Source organism: Capra hircus, chromosome 17 (assembly GCF_001704415.2).
Source record: "Capra hircus breed San Clemente chromosome 17, ASM170441v1, whole genome shotgun sequence".
Classification (NCBI taxonomy): domain Eukaryota; kingdom Metazoa; phylum Chordata; class Mammalia; order Artiodactyla; family Bovidae; genus Capra; species Capra hircus.
In genome coordinates, this window is record NC_030824.1 from 69527442 (window position 1) to 69546006 (window position 18565).

Sequence of the window (18565 nt, forward strand, 5' to 3'; positions counted from 1 at the left end):
GATATGCAGATGACACCACCCTTATGGCAGACAGTGAAGAGGAACTAAAGAGCCTCTTGAAAGTGAAAGAGGAGAGTGAAATAGTTGGCTTAAAGCTCAACATTCAGAAAACGAAGATCATGGCATCTGGTCCCATCACTTCATGGGAAATAGATTGGGAAACGTGGAAGCAGTGTCAGACTTTATTTTTTGGGGCTCCAAAATCACTGCAGATGGTGACTGCAGCCAAGAAATTAAAAGACGCTTACTCCTTGGAGGAAAAGTTATGACCAACCTAGACAGTATATGCAAAAGCAGAGACATTACATTGCCGACTAATGTACAACTAGTCAAGGCTATGGTTTTTCCTGTGGTCATGAATGGATGTGAGAGTTGGACTGTGAAGATGGCTGAGCACTGCAGAATTGATGCTTTTGAACTGTGGTGTTGGAGAAGACTCTTGAGAGTTCCTTGGACTGCAAGGAGATCCAACCAGTCCATTCTGAAAGAGATCAGCCCTGGGATTTCTTTGGAAGGAATGATACTAAAACTGAAACTCCAGTACTTTGGCCACCTCCTGTGAAGAGTTGATTCATTGGAAAAGACTCTGATGATGGGAGGGATTGGGGGCAGAAGGAGAAGGGGACGACAGAGGATGAGATGGCTGGATGGAATCACCGACTCCATGGCCGTGAGTCTGAGTGATCTCCGGGAGTTGGTGATGGACAGGGAGGCCTGGCATGCTGCGATTCATGGGGTCGCAAAGAGTCGGACACGACTAAGCAACTGAACTGAATAGCAATCTCTAAGAGGGCTTACACCAAAGTGCCCCTCTAGGGATTGCTGCTGCCATTGCCTCTACTCCATGATGAGCCATCCCTCCAGAGGAGATCCCCCCCCACCCCCACAACACTTGCATGTAGGTCTGGCTCAGTCACCTGTGGGGTTACTGCTCCTTTTCTGTAGGTCCTGGTGCACACAAGATTTTTTGTTGTTGTTGTTATTTTGTTCCAATAGTGGAATATTTGTGTCCTCCAGTACTGTGGAAGTCCTGTGATCCAATCCCAGTAGTCTTAAAAGTCAGATTCCCTGGGATCACTTTGCTGGACCTTCAGAGTGGGAAGCTTGATGTGGGGCTCAGAAGTTTCCAACAGTGTGAGAATTTCTGTAATTTTTGTTCTCCAGTTTGTGGCTTGCCCACCTAGTAGATATGTGATTTGATTTCATCATGATTATTGCTCTTCCTTGGTAGCTCAGATGGTAAAGCATCTGCCTGCAATATGGAAGATGTGGGTTTGATCCCTGGGTCAGGAAAATCCCTGAGGTGGGAAGATCCTCTGAAGAAAGAACTGGCAACCCATTCCAATATTCTTGCCTGGAAAATCCCATGGATGGTGGAGGCTGGTGGGCTAAATTCAATGGCGTTGCAAAGAGATTGACACAACTGAGTGACTAACACTTTATGCCCTATCATTTCACTGTAGCTTTTCCTTTGTTGTTGGATGTGGGTATCATTTTTTGGTGGGTTCCAGCATTCTACTGTTAATGATTGTTCAAGAGCTAGTTGCAATTTAGATGCTTTCGCAGGAGAAGATGACTACACATCCTTCTACTCTGCCATCTTGAAACAATCTTCTGCATATATATTTTTTTGACAAGGGGAATTCTAAGACACCTCTTCTTCTCCTTACAATGTGTAAAACATTTATTTTTTTAATTTAAATTAATTTATCTGAATTGGAGGATAATTGTTTTACAATATTGTGGTGGATTTTGCCATAAATCAACATGAATCAGCCAGGTGCACACGTGTCCCCCTATCCTGAACCCCTCTCCCACCACCCTACCCTATCCCTCTGGGTTGTCCCAGAGCACTGGCTTTGAGTTCCCTGCTTCATGCATTGAACTTGCACTGGTCATCTATTTTAATATGGCAATATACATGTTTCAATGCTATTCTCTCATATCATCTCACCCTCGCCTTCTTCCATGTAGCCAAAATGTCTGTTCTTTACCTCTGTGTCTCTTTTGCTGCCTTGCATAAAAGATTATCATTACCATCTTTCTAAATTCCTTATATATACATTAATATACTGTATTGGGGTTTCTCTTTCAGGCTTACTTCACTCTATAATAAGCTCCAGTTTCATCCAACTCATTAGAACTGACTCAAATGCTATACTTTTTATAGCTGAGTAATATTCCATTCCTTATCCATTGTCTGCCGATGGACATCTGTGTTGTTTCCACGTTCTAGTTATTGTAAACATTGCTGCAATGAACACTGGGACACGTGTTTCTCTTTCAGTTCTGGTGTGCTTAGTGTGTATGCCCTACAGTGGGATTGCTGGGTCGTAGGGCAGTTCTATTTCCAGTTTTATAAGGTATCTCCATATTGTTCTCCATAGTGGCTGTACTAGTTTGCTTTCCCATCAGCAGTGTAAGAGGGTTCTCTTTTCTCCACGCCCTCTCCAGCATTTATTGTTTGTAGACATTTTGATGGCAGCCATTCTGACTGGTGTGAGATGATATCACATTGTGGTTTTGATTTGCATTTCTTTGATAATGAGTGATGTTGAGCATTTTTTTCATGTGTTTATTAGCCACCTGTATGTCTTCTTTGGAGAAATGTCTGTTTAGTTCTTTGGCCCACTTTTTGATTGTGTTGCTTGTTTTCCTGGTATTGAGCTCCTAGAGTCACTGTATATTTTGGAGATTAATTCTTTGACAGCTGTTTTGTTTGCTATTGTTTTCTCCCTTCTGAAGGCTGCCTTTTCATCTTGCTTATAGTTTCCTTCATTCTGAAAAAGCTTTCAATTTAATTAGGTCCCATTTTTTTTTCCCCTTACTCTTGGAGATTTGTCATAGAGGATCTTGCTGTGATTTATATCATAGAGTGTTCTGCTCATGTTTTTCTCTAAGACTTTTATAGTTTCTGGCCTTACATTTAGACCTTTAATCCATTTTGAGCTTATTTCTGTGTATGGTGTTAGAAAGTGTTCTAGTTTCACTCTTTCACATATGTTGGCCAGTTTCCCCAGCATCATTTGTAAAAAAAGATTGTCTTTTCTCCATTTTATATTTTGTCCCCTTTGTCCACAGGTGCTTGGATCTACCTCTGGGCTTTCTATTTTGTTTCATTGATCTATATTTCTGTCTTTGTACCAGTACCATATTGTCTTGATTACTGTAGTTTTGTAGTGTAGTTTGAAGTCAGGAAGGTTGATTTCTCAGTTCCATTCTTCTTTCTCAAGACTGCTTTGGTTATTTGAGTTTTTTTGTGTTTCCATACAAATTGTGAAGTATTTTGTTTTAGTTCTGTGAAAAATACCACTGGTAGTTTGACAGAAATTGCACTGAATCTATTGATTGATTTGTGTAGTATACTCATTTTCACTGTATTGATTCTTCCAATCCATGGGCATGGCATATTTCTCCATTTATTTGTGTCATCTTTGATTTCTTTCATCAGTCTCTTATAGTTTTCCATCTTAGGTTTTGTTTCTTTAGGTAGATTTATTCCTATGTAATTTATTCTTTTCATTACAATGGTGAATGACATTGTTTTCTTAATTAATTTTTCTGTTTTTTCATTGTTCTTGTATAGGAATGCAAGGGATATCTGTGTATTAATTTTATATCCAGCAAATTTACTATATTCATTGGTTAGTTCTAGTAACTTTCTGGCATCTTTAGGGTTTTCTATATAAAGGATCATGTCATCTGAAAACAGTGATGTTTATTTCTTCTTTTCCAATTTGGATTCCTTTTATTCGTTTTCATTTTCTCATTCCTGTGGATAGGACTTTCAAAACTATGTTGAATAGTAGCAGTGAGAAAGGGCACCCTTGTCTTGCTCCTGATTTTAGAGGAAAGGCGTTCAATTTTTCAACATTGGAGATAATGTTTGATGTGATTTGTCATATATGGCTCTTATTAAGTTGAGGTATGTTGCTTCTATGCTTGCTTTCTCAAGAGTTTATATCATAAATGGGTATTAAATTTTGTCAAAGGCTTTCTCTGCATCTATTGAGATAATCATATGGTTTATCTTTCAATTTGTTAATATGGTCTATCACACTGATTGGTTTGTGGATACTGAGGAATCCTTGCACCTCTGAAATAAAGCCCACTTGGTCATGATGTGCGATCTATTTAATATGTTGTTGGATTCTCTTTGGTAGGATTTTGTTGAGTATTTTTGCATTTATGTTCATCAGTGATATTGGCCTGTAGTTTTCCTTTTGTTGTGACATCTTTGTCTGGTTTTGGTATCAGGGTGATGGTGGCCTCATAGAATGAGTTTGGGAGTTGACCTTTCTCTGCAATTTTCTGGAAGAGTTTGAGTAGGATAGGTGCTAGCTCTTCTCTAAAGTTTCGGTAGAATTCCCCTGTGATCCCATCTGCTGCTGCTACTGCTGCTAAGTCACTTCAGTCATGTGCGACTCTGTGCTACCCCATAGAAGGCAGCCCACCAGGCTCTCCCATCCCTGGCATTCTCCAGGCAAGAACACTGGAGTGGGTTGCCATTTCCTTCTCCAATGCATAACAGTGAAAAGTGAAAGTGAAGTTGCTCAGTCAGGTCCAACTCTTAGTGACCTCATAGACTGCAGCCTACCAGGCTCCTCCAGCCATGAGATTTTCCAGGCAAGAGTACTGGAGTGGGTTACCATTGCCTTCTCTGTGATGTCATCTAATCCTGGACTTTTGTTGGAAGATTTTTGTTTTTTTATTTATTTTTATTTTTTATTTTTTTATTTTTTAGTTTTTTATTTTTTAAATTTTAAAATCTTTAATTCTTACATGCGTTCCCAAACATGAACCCCCCTCCCACTTCCCTCCCCATAACATCTCTCTGGGTCATCCCCATGCACCAGCCCCAAGCATGCTGTATCCTGCGTCAGACATAGATTGGCGATTCAATTCTTACATGATAGTATACATGTTAGAATGACATTCTCCCAAATCATCCCACCCTCTCCCTCTCCCTCTGAGTCCAAAAGTCTGTTATACACAGCTGTGTCTTTTTTCCTGTCTTGCATACAGGGTCGTCATTGCCATCTTCCTAAATTCCATATATATGTGTTAGTATACTGTATTGGTGTTTTTCTTTCTGGCTTACTTCACTCTGTATAATCGGCTCCAGTTTCATCCATCTCATCAGAACTGATTCAAATGAATTGTTTTTAACGGCTGAGTAATACTCCATTGTGTATATGTACCACAGCTTTCTTATCCATTCATCTGCTGTTGGAAGATTTTTGGTTACAGTTTAGATTTCTATACTTGTGATGGATCTGTTCAGATTTTCTATTTCTTCCTGGTTCAGCTTTGGAAGCTTATACTTTTATGAGAGTTTGTCCATTTCTTCCAAGTTGTCCATTTTATTGGCATAGAGTTGCTTTCTGCAGTCTCTTATGATCTTTTGCATTTCTGTGTTGTCTGTTGTGATTTCTCCATTTTCTTTTCTAATTTTGTTGATTTGATTTTTCTCCCTTTGTTTCTTGATGAGTCTGGCTAACAGTTTATCTGTTTTATTTATCTTCTCAAAGAACCAGCTTTTAGCTTGGATGATCTTTGCTATAGTCTGTTTCATTTCTTTTTCAGTTATTTCTGCTCTGGTTTTTATGATTTTTTTCTTTCTACTTACTTTGATGTTTTTCTGTTCTTCTTTTTCTGTGTTGCTTTAGGTGTAAACTTAGGTTGTTTATTTGATGTTTCTCTTGTTTCTTGAGGTAGGCTTGTATTGCTGTGAACCTCCCTCTAAGCACTGCTTTTACTTAATCCCATAGGTTTGGGGTCGTTATGCTTTTATTTTCATTTTTTTCTATGCCTATTTTGATTTTATTTTTGATTTCTTTCATGATCCATTGTTTATTCACAAGTTTGTTGTTTAACCTCCATAGGTTTGTGTTTTTTATAGTTTTCTTTTTCTTTCCTGTAGTTGATATTCAGTGTCACCCTATTGTGATCAGAAAAGATGTCTGAAATGATTTCAAATTTTAAAAATTTACCAAGTTTAGGTTTGTGGCCCAGGATGTGACCTATTCTGGAGAATGTTCCATGTGCACTTAAGAAAAAAGTGAAATCCATTGTTTTTGGATGAAATGCCCCGTAGATAACAATTATGTCTAACTGGTCCATTATATCATTTAAAGCTTTTGTTTCCTTGCTAATTTTGTGTTTCATTGGTCTATCCATAGCAGTGAGTTGGGTATTAAAGGCCTCCACTATTACTGTGTTACTCGTAATTTCCCCTTTCATGCTTGTTAGCATTTGCCTTGTGTATTGAGGTGCTTCTATGTTGAGTATATATATATATATATTTATAATTGTTATGTCTTCTTCTTGGATTGATCCCTTGAGCATTATGTAGGGTCCTTCTTTGTCTCTTGTCATAGTCTTTATTTCAATGTCTATTTATCTCATATGAGTGTCACTAATCCTGCTTTCTTTAGGTCTCCTTTTGCAGAAAATATTTTTTTTCAGCCCCTCACTTTCAGTCTGTATGTGTCTCTAGGTTTGAGGTGGGTCTCTTGTAGACAGCATATGTAGGGATTTTGTTTTTGAATCCAGTCAGCCAGTCTTTGCCTTTTTGTCAGGGCATTTAACCCATTTACATTTAAGATAACTGTTGATAAGTATGATCCTGTTACCATTTACTTTGTTGTTTTGGGTTCTTTTTTATAAACATTTTCTGTGTTTCCTGTCTAGAGAAGATCCTTTAGCATTTGTTGAGGATCTGGTTTGTGGTGAATTCTCTCAGCTTTTCTTTCTCTGTAAAGCTTTTGATTTTTCCTTCATATCTGAATGAGATCCTTGCTGAAAGAGTAATCTTGGTTGTATATTTTTCATTCCCTCTGACCTCAAGAGTTCCTATTGAAAGATCAGCTGTTGTCTTTATGGGGACCCCTTTGTGTGTTATTTGCTGCTTTTCCCTTGCTGCTTTTAATATTTGCCCTTTGTGTTTAATTTTTGTCAGTTTGATTATTATGTGTCTTGGGGTGTTTTGCCTTGGGGTGATCCTGTTTGGGACTCTCTGGGTTTCTTGATGTAGGTGGCTATTTTCTTTCTCATTTAGGGATGTTTTTGACTATTATCTTCTCAAGTAATTTCACTTGCCTTCTTTTTGTCTTCTTCTGGAACACATATAGTTTTAATATTGGAGCATTTAACATTGTCCCAGAGTTATCTGAGTTTTTCTTCATCTTTTAATTATTTTTTCTTTTTTCCTCTGTGCTTCATTTCTTTCCACCATTCTATCTTCCGTCTCACTTATCCTCTCTTCTGCCTCCATTATTCTACTGTTGATTCCTTCCAGAGTGTTTTTAATATGAGTTATTACATGGTTCATTATTGATCGACTCTTCTTTATTTCTTCTAGGTCCTTGTTAAACATTTCTTGCATCTTCTCAATCCTTGTCTCTAGTCTATTTATCTGTAATTCCATTTTGTTTTCAAGATTTTGAATCATCTTCACTATCATTATTCTGAAATCTTTTTCAAGTAAACTCCCTATCTCCTTTTTTTTTGGTTTGTTTGTTGGTTGGTTTTGGTTTGGTGGGTTTTTATCTTTATCATTTTCCTTCATCTGTTGAATATTTCTCTGCTTTTTCATTTTGTTAAGATTGCTGTATTTGCATGCCCTTTGTGTAGTCTGGAATGTCATGGTTTCTCTTAATTGTGGAGTCTTCTTCCTGTGGGTAGGGTTAGACCAGTGGCTTGTCAACATTTCCTGGCTGTGGGAACTTGTGTCTGTGCTCTGTTGGGTGGAAGTGAATCTCTTTTCTCTGGAGTGCCATGAAATTTCCAGTAGTGAGTTTTGGGGTGTCTATGGGTTTGATATGGCTTTGGGCAGCCTTTCTTTTTATGTTCAGGATTGTGTTTCTGCTTTGCTGGAGAATTAGCATGGTTTATCTTGCACTGGAACTTGTTGGCTCTTGGGTGGAGCTTCATTTCAGTGAAGGTATGGAGACTTTTGGGTAGGCTCTTGTGTATTAATGTTCCCTGGAGTCAGGAGTTCTCTGGTGTTCTAAACTTCTGGAGGTGAGACTCCTGACTTTGGGTTTCAGTCCTCTTCTTACAGTAGCCTCAAGATATCTCCATCCAACACAGAAGATAAAACCCCTAAGTCAATTGTGAAACACATCTTCACAGCCAGGGATACCCAGAGAGATTCACAGAGTTATATAGAGAAGAGGGAGGAGGGAGATAGAGGTGACCAGGAGGAGAAAAGTGAGAGTGAAAAGGCAAGACAGCTATCAAACCAGTGATCAAATCCCTAAGTGAAAATGGTTATGAAGATTAGATTCTTAAAGGTACAAAATTGATAGCAAATATCAAGAAGCAAAGACTAAAAACCTAGAATAGAGGTTAGAGTCTCAAAAATACAATATGAAAACAGAAAACAAAATTGATCTCAATAACTGAAGAAATACATATGGAATTTGTTTTCAAAAAATAGACTTTTAAAAAAAGTTTTTTTTTTTTAAAAGGTGATAGTAAGCTATAAAACTGAAAGAGTAATATAGAATTAAATTTTTTAAATTAAAAGTTATAATAGTAAAAAGATATCTAGAAATTTTTCTTCAGCAGTTGTGGGTCATGTGGGGTTAGCTTATTGTTAGAAAGTCCCTTTTTCTTGTTTGTACTTGTTCTCAAGGTGTATAGTTACTCCTTAAAAGCACAGTCTCAGCATTAGCTTCAAGGTTTTAAGCTCTTGCTCCTGTCACTTCCAGGATGGTTCCCCTTCTTTGTTTATTTTGGTTTACTCTGCAAGTCTTTTCAGTGTCTAATTTCCTCCCTGACATGGTGGTGCCATGGTGGCCACTGATTTAGGCTCACTGGTTCAGTTGTGCTGTGGGGAGGGAGGGACACTGAAAACAAATACAGCTGGCATGTGTGGGGAGTGTTCACAGTGGATGGACTACACTGGTTTGCCACAGCCCAAGGTGGTATGTACTTCCTGGGTCCACACTGCTCAAGCTCCAGGCTGCTCTGCAATGGTACTGTCCCAAATGGACCCTGTGTTGCATGAACTTCCCAGGTCTCAGCCACTCAGGTTCTTAGGTGCTCTGCAAGGGCACAGATCTAGATAGGCTGTGGGATTTTTGCTCTTCCCAGGTCCAGGCTACTCAAGCGACTGGGTGCTTGGTGGGCGAATGGTCCTATGTGGTCTGTGCATCTTATGCACCTCCCTGGTTCCTGCCACTCGATATCCTGTGTGTGCTGTGAGGGCATAGTCCCAGGTGTTCCATTTGTCTCTTCTGGGGAGATGATCTCAAGCTGTGAGCCTGCTGGTGGATGCAAACTATCCAGGATCCCAGGAAGACATGGTTAGCAACTGGCAGCCTGCTCAGAGTTTGGTGGAAGATGCGATCTCTGGGGCTGAAATTTGGTAGCCCCTTGCCTTCTGGCTCTGGTTGTTGAACACCTGCCTCTCTGCTTCTGGGGAGGGAGGGTTTTAAATGGCAGCCAACTTGCTCTCCTTTGGTTCAGTAGGGCACAATTCTTTGTTCTGTGAGGACACCAGGGGTCACTGTGCAGTGTTACAGCCTTTTGTGGGAAATGTTCTTTTTGTCTCTCTGGTGATCCTAAGGTTTGGGTTGCTATGTCATATCAGTCCCCTCAGATTAATCTCAGGGCATTCAAGCCAGTCCTTGCCCTAAGGAACAATGATGCAGCCCACACCTTCCTGCCCAGTCCCCAGTCGCTGCTGATAGATGGGAGTGTCTGAGCAGCTTCTCCACTTGTAGTTGTGGTTAGGCATGTATTGTGTGTGTATGTGTGTGTTTCCTGTTCTGTTGCCCTCTGAGATTCCAAAGCTCCCCAGTGTCACACCTAAGAGAGGGCTTCCTATCATGTGGAAACTTCCCCTTCACGACTCCCTCCCCAGGATGGCTTTGTGCCTAAATCCTTTGTCTCTCTTTTCATCTTTTTTATTTTGTTCTACCTCCATTCGAAGAGATTGGGCTGCCTTTCTGGGTGCCTAATGTCCTCTGCCAGCGTTCAAAAGTTGTTTTGTGGATGTTGTGCAACACTCAAATGATCTTTTTTTGAATTTGGTCTCAAAAGAGTAAGTGGTCTCCCCATCCTATTCCTCCATCATCTTGGGACCACCAGTAATAAATTTTAAAAAATTAAAAATTCCAGTTAAAAACAGTTAAGAAAAATGAAAACCCTAAAAACACTGAAAAAGCATGAGAGTTCCAGAGAAACATCTATTTCTGCTTTCTTGACTATGTCAAAGCCTTTGACTGTGTGGATCACAATAAACTGGAAAATTCTGAAAGAAATGGGAATACTAGACCACCTAACCTGCCTCTTGAGAAACCTATATGCGGGTCAGGAAGCAACAGTTAGAACTGGACATGGAACAACAGACTGGTTCCAAATAGGAAAAGGAGTACGTCAAGGCTGTATATTGTCACCTGGCTTATTTAACTTCTATGCAGAGTACATCATGAGAAACGCTGGGCTGGAAGAAGCACAAGCTGGAATCAAAATTGCGGGGAGAAATATCAATAACCTCAGATATGCAGATGACACCACCCTTATGGCAGAAAGTGAAGAAGAAGTAAAGAGCCTCTTGTTGAAAGTGAAAGGGGAGAGTGAAAAAGTTGGCTTAAAGTTCAACATTCAGAAAACTAAGATCATGGCATTTGGCTCCATCATTTCATGGAAAATAGATGGGAAAACAGTGGAAACAGTGTCAGACTTTATTCTTTGGGGCTCCAAAATCACTACAGATGGTGACCGCAGCCATGATATTAAAAGACACTTACTCCTTGGGAGGAAAGTTATGACCAACCTAGATAGTATATTCAAAAGCAGAGACATTACTTTGCCAACAAAGGTTGGTCTAGTCAAGGCTATGGTTTTTCCTGTGGTCATGTATGGATGTGAGAGTTGGACTGTGAAGCACACTGAGTGCTGAAGAATTGATGCTTTTGAACTGTGGTGTTGGAGAAGACTCTTGAGAGTCCCTTGGACTGCAAAGAGATCCAATTCTAAAGGAGATCAGCCCTGGGTGTTCTTTGGAAGGAATGATGCTAAAGCTGTACTTTGGCCACCTCCTGTGAAGGGTTGACTCATTGGGAAAGACCCTGATGCTGGGAGGGATTGGAGGCAGGTGGAGAGGAGGATGACAAAGGATGAGATTGCTGGATGGCATCACTGACTCAATGGACATGGGTTTGAGTTGACTCTGGGAGTTGGTGATGGACAGGGAGGCCTGGCGTGCTGTGATTCATGGGGTCGCAAAGAGTCGGACACGACTGAGTGAATGAACTGAACTGAACTGAACTGAAAAACTGAGAAAGACCAACTAGAGTAAAATGATGTATAACAGAAATAAAAAGTGTGATTTAAAAAAATTTCCAAAAATTCAGATAGATTTAATAGTACTGATAAAATCGACAACTACAGTAATGGAGGAAAAGTAGGGGAAAAAATTGAAAAATATTTAGAATCAACTATAGAACAAGTCTAAATATAAGAATAATAAAGGTTTTTCTTGAGTCTCTTCTGTCAGTGTCTTTTCCTTCTCTGGGAGTTACAGTCCACCTTCCTTCCCTTGGATGCCCTCCAGCAATGGACTGGTCTCTGGACCTGCTGTGAGGGCAGCTGAGACTCTAATCTGGTTGTACTCCTATGTGTTCTTGTCTCCAATGTCCACAGCTGTCAGACATAGCACATTTTCTTCTGTGAGAACTCTCATTGTCCTTTTATATATTCCATAGATGCAGAGTCTGCCTAGTTGATTGTGTAGATTTAATCTGCAGCTTATACAGCTTGTGGGAAAATTTTAGGTCCTCTTTCTTAGCCAATTGCCCTTGGTTTCAATTATGGTTTTATCTCCACCTCTGCATGTGGATTGTCCACTAGGGTTTACTCCTGAGGTTGCCCTGGAGGACTTGGATCTGCAACAGTGAGGGCCAGGTGTGGAGATGGCACATTTGCTTAGGTCACAGGGGCCCTGGCAGCACTAGGTGCTCAAGGGGGTTGGTGTCTAATGCAGAAGGAAATAAATGGCAACCCAGTCCAATATTCTTGCCTGGAGAATCCCATGGACAGAGGAACCTGGCAGGTCATGATCCATGTGGTCGCAGAGAGTTGGACACAACTGAAGTGACTGAGCATGCACGCAGAAGGAAATACGGTGGTCTAGAAGGGTATGGCAACCCACTCCAGTATTCTCGCCTGGAGAGTTCCCTGGACAGAGAAGCCTGGCAGCCCACAACCCACAGGGTTGCCAGGAGTCAGACACAACAAAAGCGACCCTGCATGCTCAGACCCAGGACTTTTCCTAGCCTCTGGCAGCTCTGTCCCAGTGGGAATCATGTATGGATGTTGGGTGGTTGCTTGGATCATGGGAACCCTGGCAATGCCGGCTATGCTGGAGCACCAGAGGCTACTGTCGCAAGAGATATCATGCTGTTGGGGTTTTTCTAGCCTGTGGCAGCTCTGCCCAGTGAGGATTGCGCATGAAGCTGCTTGTGTCACAGGGACCCTGGTGGCACCAAGTGTGAAGGGACATGGACTGCCTCAGTTGCCAGAGCTTTGGCCCTATCAGTCTTTTCTAGCCTCTGTCAGCTGGCACTCAGAATGCCACTTTGGCTAGTTAGTCCTTCTCCATTTCTCAGCCTGTTCAGGCGCTTAGAAAGCTCTACTAACTGGGGTCCTTCTCTGTCATTTGGCATGTCAGGCTTTTAGAGGGCTCCCCTGGCTGGGGTTCTTCTCTGTTTGGCATGTCAGGCACTTGAAGGGCCAGTGTCTCTATTGTTCAGCTGCTGGTGTGGGCGTGGGGGAGAGAGTGGCCGCCATGATGGCTCCACCCTCTACATATTACTGTCTTGCTTCCATGGCTGCCTGCTTTTCCTTCACAGGCAGTTCCCACCACAGTCTCCTCCCTCACATCCCCTTGGGCCACCTCCCTCCGGTCAATAGCAGACTTCATCCTGGGATTGCTCCACCATCCAGCTCCCAGCTCCCAGCCACTGTTTTTTTCTAGAGGACTTACATATGGCTGCTACAAGCTTTGTCTGTGTGATTCTTATTCCATTCAGACTGTCACAGATTAGCTGCTTCACTCTCAGCCTCAAATATTACTCCTCCTCAAATTGTCCTGATGTGGGGATCAGACCCCTGCTTCAGTTCCCTCATCTGCTGAGAGCAATTCCAGTCCTACTAACTCTCCTCTCTTCCCACCTACTTCCTTCATCCTACTGAGTTTTGAGTGTTTCTACGTATTCTTTTCCGGTTGTCAGATACTCTTGCCTGCTCTCAGCTGGTGTTCTGCAAGCACTTCTCTGTCTGGAGGTGTAGTCCTGATGTATCCATGGAGAGAGATGTACTCCACGTCTACTTATGCCTCTGCCATTTTGTTCTCATCATAGAATATTGAGCATAGTTCCCTGAACAATACAGTAAGACCTTGTTGTTTATTCATCCTATATATACTAATTTGCATCTGCTAATCTCAAACTCTCAATCATTCCCTCTCCAAGTCTCCCTCACTTTTAGCAGCCACAAATCTATTCTCTTTGGCTGTGAGTCTGTTTCTGTTTCATAGATATTTTCATTTGTGTCATATTTTAGATTTCACATATAAGTGATACAATGGAATATTACTCAGCAATGAAAGGAATGAAATAATGCCATTTGCAGCAACATAGATGGATCCAGAAATTGCCATACTAAGTGAATAAGTTAGAAAGAGCAAGCCAAATACCATATGATATAACTTATATGTGAAATATAAAATATACATTTCTTTATTTCTGCAATGGCCTTTTATATTTTCCACTCTTCTCGTGCTCCTTACATGGAGTGTGTGTGGCATCACATATCTTATTGACTAAATCAAATGAAATTCCTCTCAGGAACCTACTTTCCTGACTTAGTGGGAAATGTCTCAAAACTCTCTTCCTCTTTTAAACCATTAAGCTAGATAGGTATAAGAGTTAGTTATAAAATAAATTTGTTGATTGTAGAAACTAAAAAGTTTAGAAAAATAAAAAAAGTTGAGTTAATTTTTAATATTTAGGTATATATCTTTCTAGACTATATGTATATATTTATAGAAATAAATATAAACACAGAAATAGGCTGACAGTAATATATATTTATTGTTGTTGTTTAGTGGCTAAAGTGAAAGTTGCTCAATCATGTCTGACTCTTGGCAACCCCATGGACTGTAGCCTGCCAGGTCCCTCTGTCCATGGAATTCTCCAGGCCAGAATACTGGACTGGGTATCCATTCCCTTCTTCAGGGGATCACAAATTGTGTCCAACTCTTTTGTGACCCCATAGACCGCAGACTGTCAGGCTCCTCTGTCCATGTGATTTCCCAGGCAAGAATACTAGAGTGAGTTGCCATTTCCTTCCCCAGGGGATCTTCCCAACCCAGGAATCAAATCCATGCCCCCTGTATCACAGGTGGATTCTTTACCACAGAGCCACCAGTGAAGGCCAATATATATTTATGTATATAGTTAGCATCATGCTATATTAAGAATTGTATGCTCATTGTAATTACATTTCTATAAGAAGAAATTTTCTGTCAATAAATATTATTTAGAAATGATTTTAATGTTTATTCCTAATTTAATTTTTTTCTTTTACTGTTAACCATTTGGGTTACTTGAGAATATTTTGAAAATTGTATATCAAGTATGTAAATAAGAATTATCCTGATTATACTGTAACAGTCCCAGGAGGATTATAGTGTAACTTGAGTGCTGTCCTTTGTTGTGAAAAGATGGCCACAGTTTACATTAATATAAGAGTAAATTAACTAAGAAGAAAGAATAACTTATTTGAAAATAGTGCTTTGACACCTAAACAAGTCAGTTAACTTTTCTTAAAAGCCTGTTACAGGATAGCTATAGAATAACTACCCACTTTTTTCTAATGAATTTTTTTAAATGGTTTGTCCTGTCTAACTTTATCAGTCTAATAAGAATCTATCCTTCAACTTCCTCACTTCTTTAGGTAGAAGTTCCTGTGAACATGTCAAATGCATGAGTGAATGGACAAATTGGCATAGTGGGAAAGCACACACACAAAAGTGAGATGATGGCTGACTGATTTCCTTGATTACTGAAGTTTTAATGAAGTGATAAAGCCCTTACTAAGGATTTTCTAAGTTTTATTAGAAGTCAATACTCTCTTTCTATTTGCAAAATAAGGGCAGCCCAAACTGATTCATAAAAGGGCAGTGTCATACTCAGTTTACAGTTGATGGTCGCTGTTAGTGCCAAATGAAGCAATAATGCACAGCACTGCTGAACATGCAAGCAAAGCAAAGCAAAGCAAAGCAAAACTAAACAAAACATTTTCAAAAGGGGAAGTGATCTCACATGGCAAGCATGACAAGACAGTGAGACTGAAGCCAAAATAACTGAATTTCATTACTTCTTTAAAATTGTAGCCCTGAATCTTCACTCATCTGGGCAACTAATCTATAAAAAATGATTGAATTATGTTAAGTTTCTTCCAATTTATGTCACAACCTATCTTTCCAACCAGCATAGATCTGAAGAATAAGCTCTTTTCTTACTAAAGTACTTGTGTTTCACTTAAATTAATCCAGTTGACATCTTTTGTTCATTATGCCCACCTTACTGTTACTATAATGTTACTTAATATTTACATATTAATATTAAATATATACACATTATCTCTAAACCTTAATTCCTATGATTTCCTCTTGCAGGATGCTCTTACATAGCTACACAACTGTGGATAGTTTTCAGCTATTTCTGAAATCCTTTTCTTTTCCCTGCAAATCAATGAAATAAGAACAAAGAGGAAAATCAGGAAGAAAGTGACATGAGTCCTTTATTTCCCATGTTTCAGAATAACTCTTTGGTGACACAGGGTACCTAATGGTTTCTACTCTAGATACATCAGAGTATTGCAGTTTACTTCTCTGCCCTGTAGAAAAAATGTAGACAATTATAAATGCTCAAGAAAATTGCATAGTCTCTACTGTGCTACTAGTCCCAGAATTTCCACTTTGCTTAAGAAAATTGCATAGTCTGCTACTCTTGCTACATTTGGTAACTAGATTGTAAATAGCAGAGTCATTTGACATGAAGGTATATTAAATGACTTTGCATAGTCATTATCCCCAAGGAGCCAATTTCTATATTAATCAACACAAAGTAGATTGCTGTTTTATCAACTGCATAAATTATTTTCAATCTTTTAACAGAACTCGGGGGAAAAAGGCCTTCATTATATCTTGTAAAGGATTTATTTCAAAATTTACTAACAATATGGTATTTAGTGAATGTCATTTTTTAACAATCATGAAATGCATATTCGATTTCTTATAACTAATTAAAATATATTTGATATTTTTGAAATGCTGGGTTTTGCAGTAGGTTTGTTCAGTGAGTGTTCCTCCTCTCAGAAATATATTTTTGGGAGTGGCCTTGGTGATCATGCTTGTTCAGGCAACATTAATGTTATTGTCCCCAGGCCAATTAACGTTGCCTGAACAAGCATGATCAACAAGCAGATTCAATCAGGGATAGGCACATGACTTAGATTCTCTTCCACAGGAATTAGTAATTTTGATGAAAAGAAAATAGTTTCCTTAGTTTGCAGGCAGAACTAGTATTTACACTTAGGAGGTATGTCATAGTCATGTTTGCAGGGAAAATTGTGACACACAGAGCTTTGAGACATACAGAAGGAAATTGAGACATAAGGCCATTTGGTCACAGAGAGGCTGATACAATAGCTGCCATAGTTTCTGACAACTTTTCAGTTTTTACTGAAAATCCTTCATGGTATGATTAACTCCTAGATCCTTATATATCTTTTTCTTTTTACTATCCACTTAGAAGATATTGTGTGGTTTATTTAGAACCTGAAGGAAACTAAATTTTACAGATGTAGAAATGATGGTATTTTTTCATATTATATATATATTTCAGTTCAAATTTTTCCATTTGATTCCTTTGTTTTGGCTATTCTTGTGCAACTTAGATTTAATGAACTCTTCTTTGCAATTTCTCCTCCAGGGTAAATTTTCCAGACAATCCAGCTGCTTCACTAACCCAAACTCTGATTTCTGCTACATCAGGTCAGCAAGACCACTGTGCTCAAGGTGGCTTTCCCCTATTTGGATGAGAAAAGTGCCTTTAAACAGAAAGCCAGAGACATCCAAGGCCAAATTTGCCTGTTACTCCAGGTGTTTCTTGACTTCCTACTTTTGCATTCCAGTCCCCTATAATGAAAAGGATATCTGTTTTGGGTGTTAGTTCTAAAAGATCTTGTAGGTCTTCATAAAACCGTTCAACTTCAGATTCTTCAGCGTTACTGGTGGGGACATAGACTTGGATAACTGTGATATTGAATGGTTTGCCTTGGAGACGAACATTGCCTTGGAGATGAACAGAGATCATTCTGGCATTTTTGACATTGCATCCAAGTACTGCATTTCGAACTCTTTTGTTGACCATGATGGCTACTCCATTTCTTCTGAGGGATTCCTGCCCACAGTAGTAGATGTAATGGTCATCTGAGCTAAATTCACCCATTCCAGTCCATTTTAGTTTGCTGATTCCTAGAATGTTGACGTTCACACTTGCCATCTCTTGTTTGACAACTTCCAATTTGCCCTGATTCATGGACCTGACATTCCAGGTTCCTATGCAATATTGTTCTTTACAGCATCAGATCTTGCTTCTATCACCAGTCACATCCACAACTGGGTATTGTTTTTGCTTTGGCTCCAACCCTCCATTCTTTCTGGAGTTATTTCTCCTCTGATCTCCAGTAGAATATTGGGCACCTAATGACCTGGGGAGTTCCTCTTTTGATAGCTTATCATTTTGCCTTTTCATACTGTTCATGGGGTTCTCAAGGAAAGAATACTGAAGTGGTTTGTCATTCCCTTCTCCAGTGGACCACACTCTGTCAGGCTTCTCCACCATGACCCATCCGAGCTGACTGTGGCTCATATCATGAACTCCTTATTGCCAAATTCAAACTTAAATAGAAGAAAGTAGGGAAAACAGCTAGACCATTCAGGTATGACCTAAATCAACTCCCTTATGATTATACAGTGGAAGTTAGAAGTAGATTTAAGGGTCTAGATCTGATAGATAGAGTGCCTGATGAACTCTGGAATGAGGTTTGTGACATTGTACAGGAGACAGGGATCAAGACCATCCCCATGGAAAAGAAATGCAAAAAAGCACAATGGCTGTCTGGGAGGCCTTACAAATAGCTGCGAAAAGAAGAGAGGTGAAAAGCAAAGGAGAAAAGCAAAGATATAAGCATCTGAATGCAGAGTTCCATATAATAGGAAGAAGAGATAAGAAAGCCTTCGTCAGCAATCAATGCAAAGAAATAGAGGAAAACAACAGAATGGGACTAGAGATCTCTTCAAGAAAATTAGAGACACCAAGGGAACATTTCATGCAAAGATGGGCTCGATAAAGGACAGAAATGGTCTGGACCTAACAGAAGCAGAAGATATTAAGAAGAGGTGGCAAGAATACATGGAAGAACTGTACAAAAATATCTTCAAGACCCAGATAATCATGATGATGTGATCACTAATCTA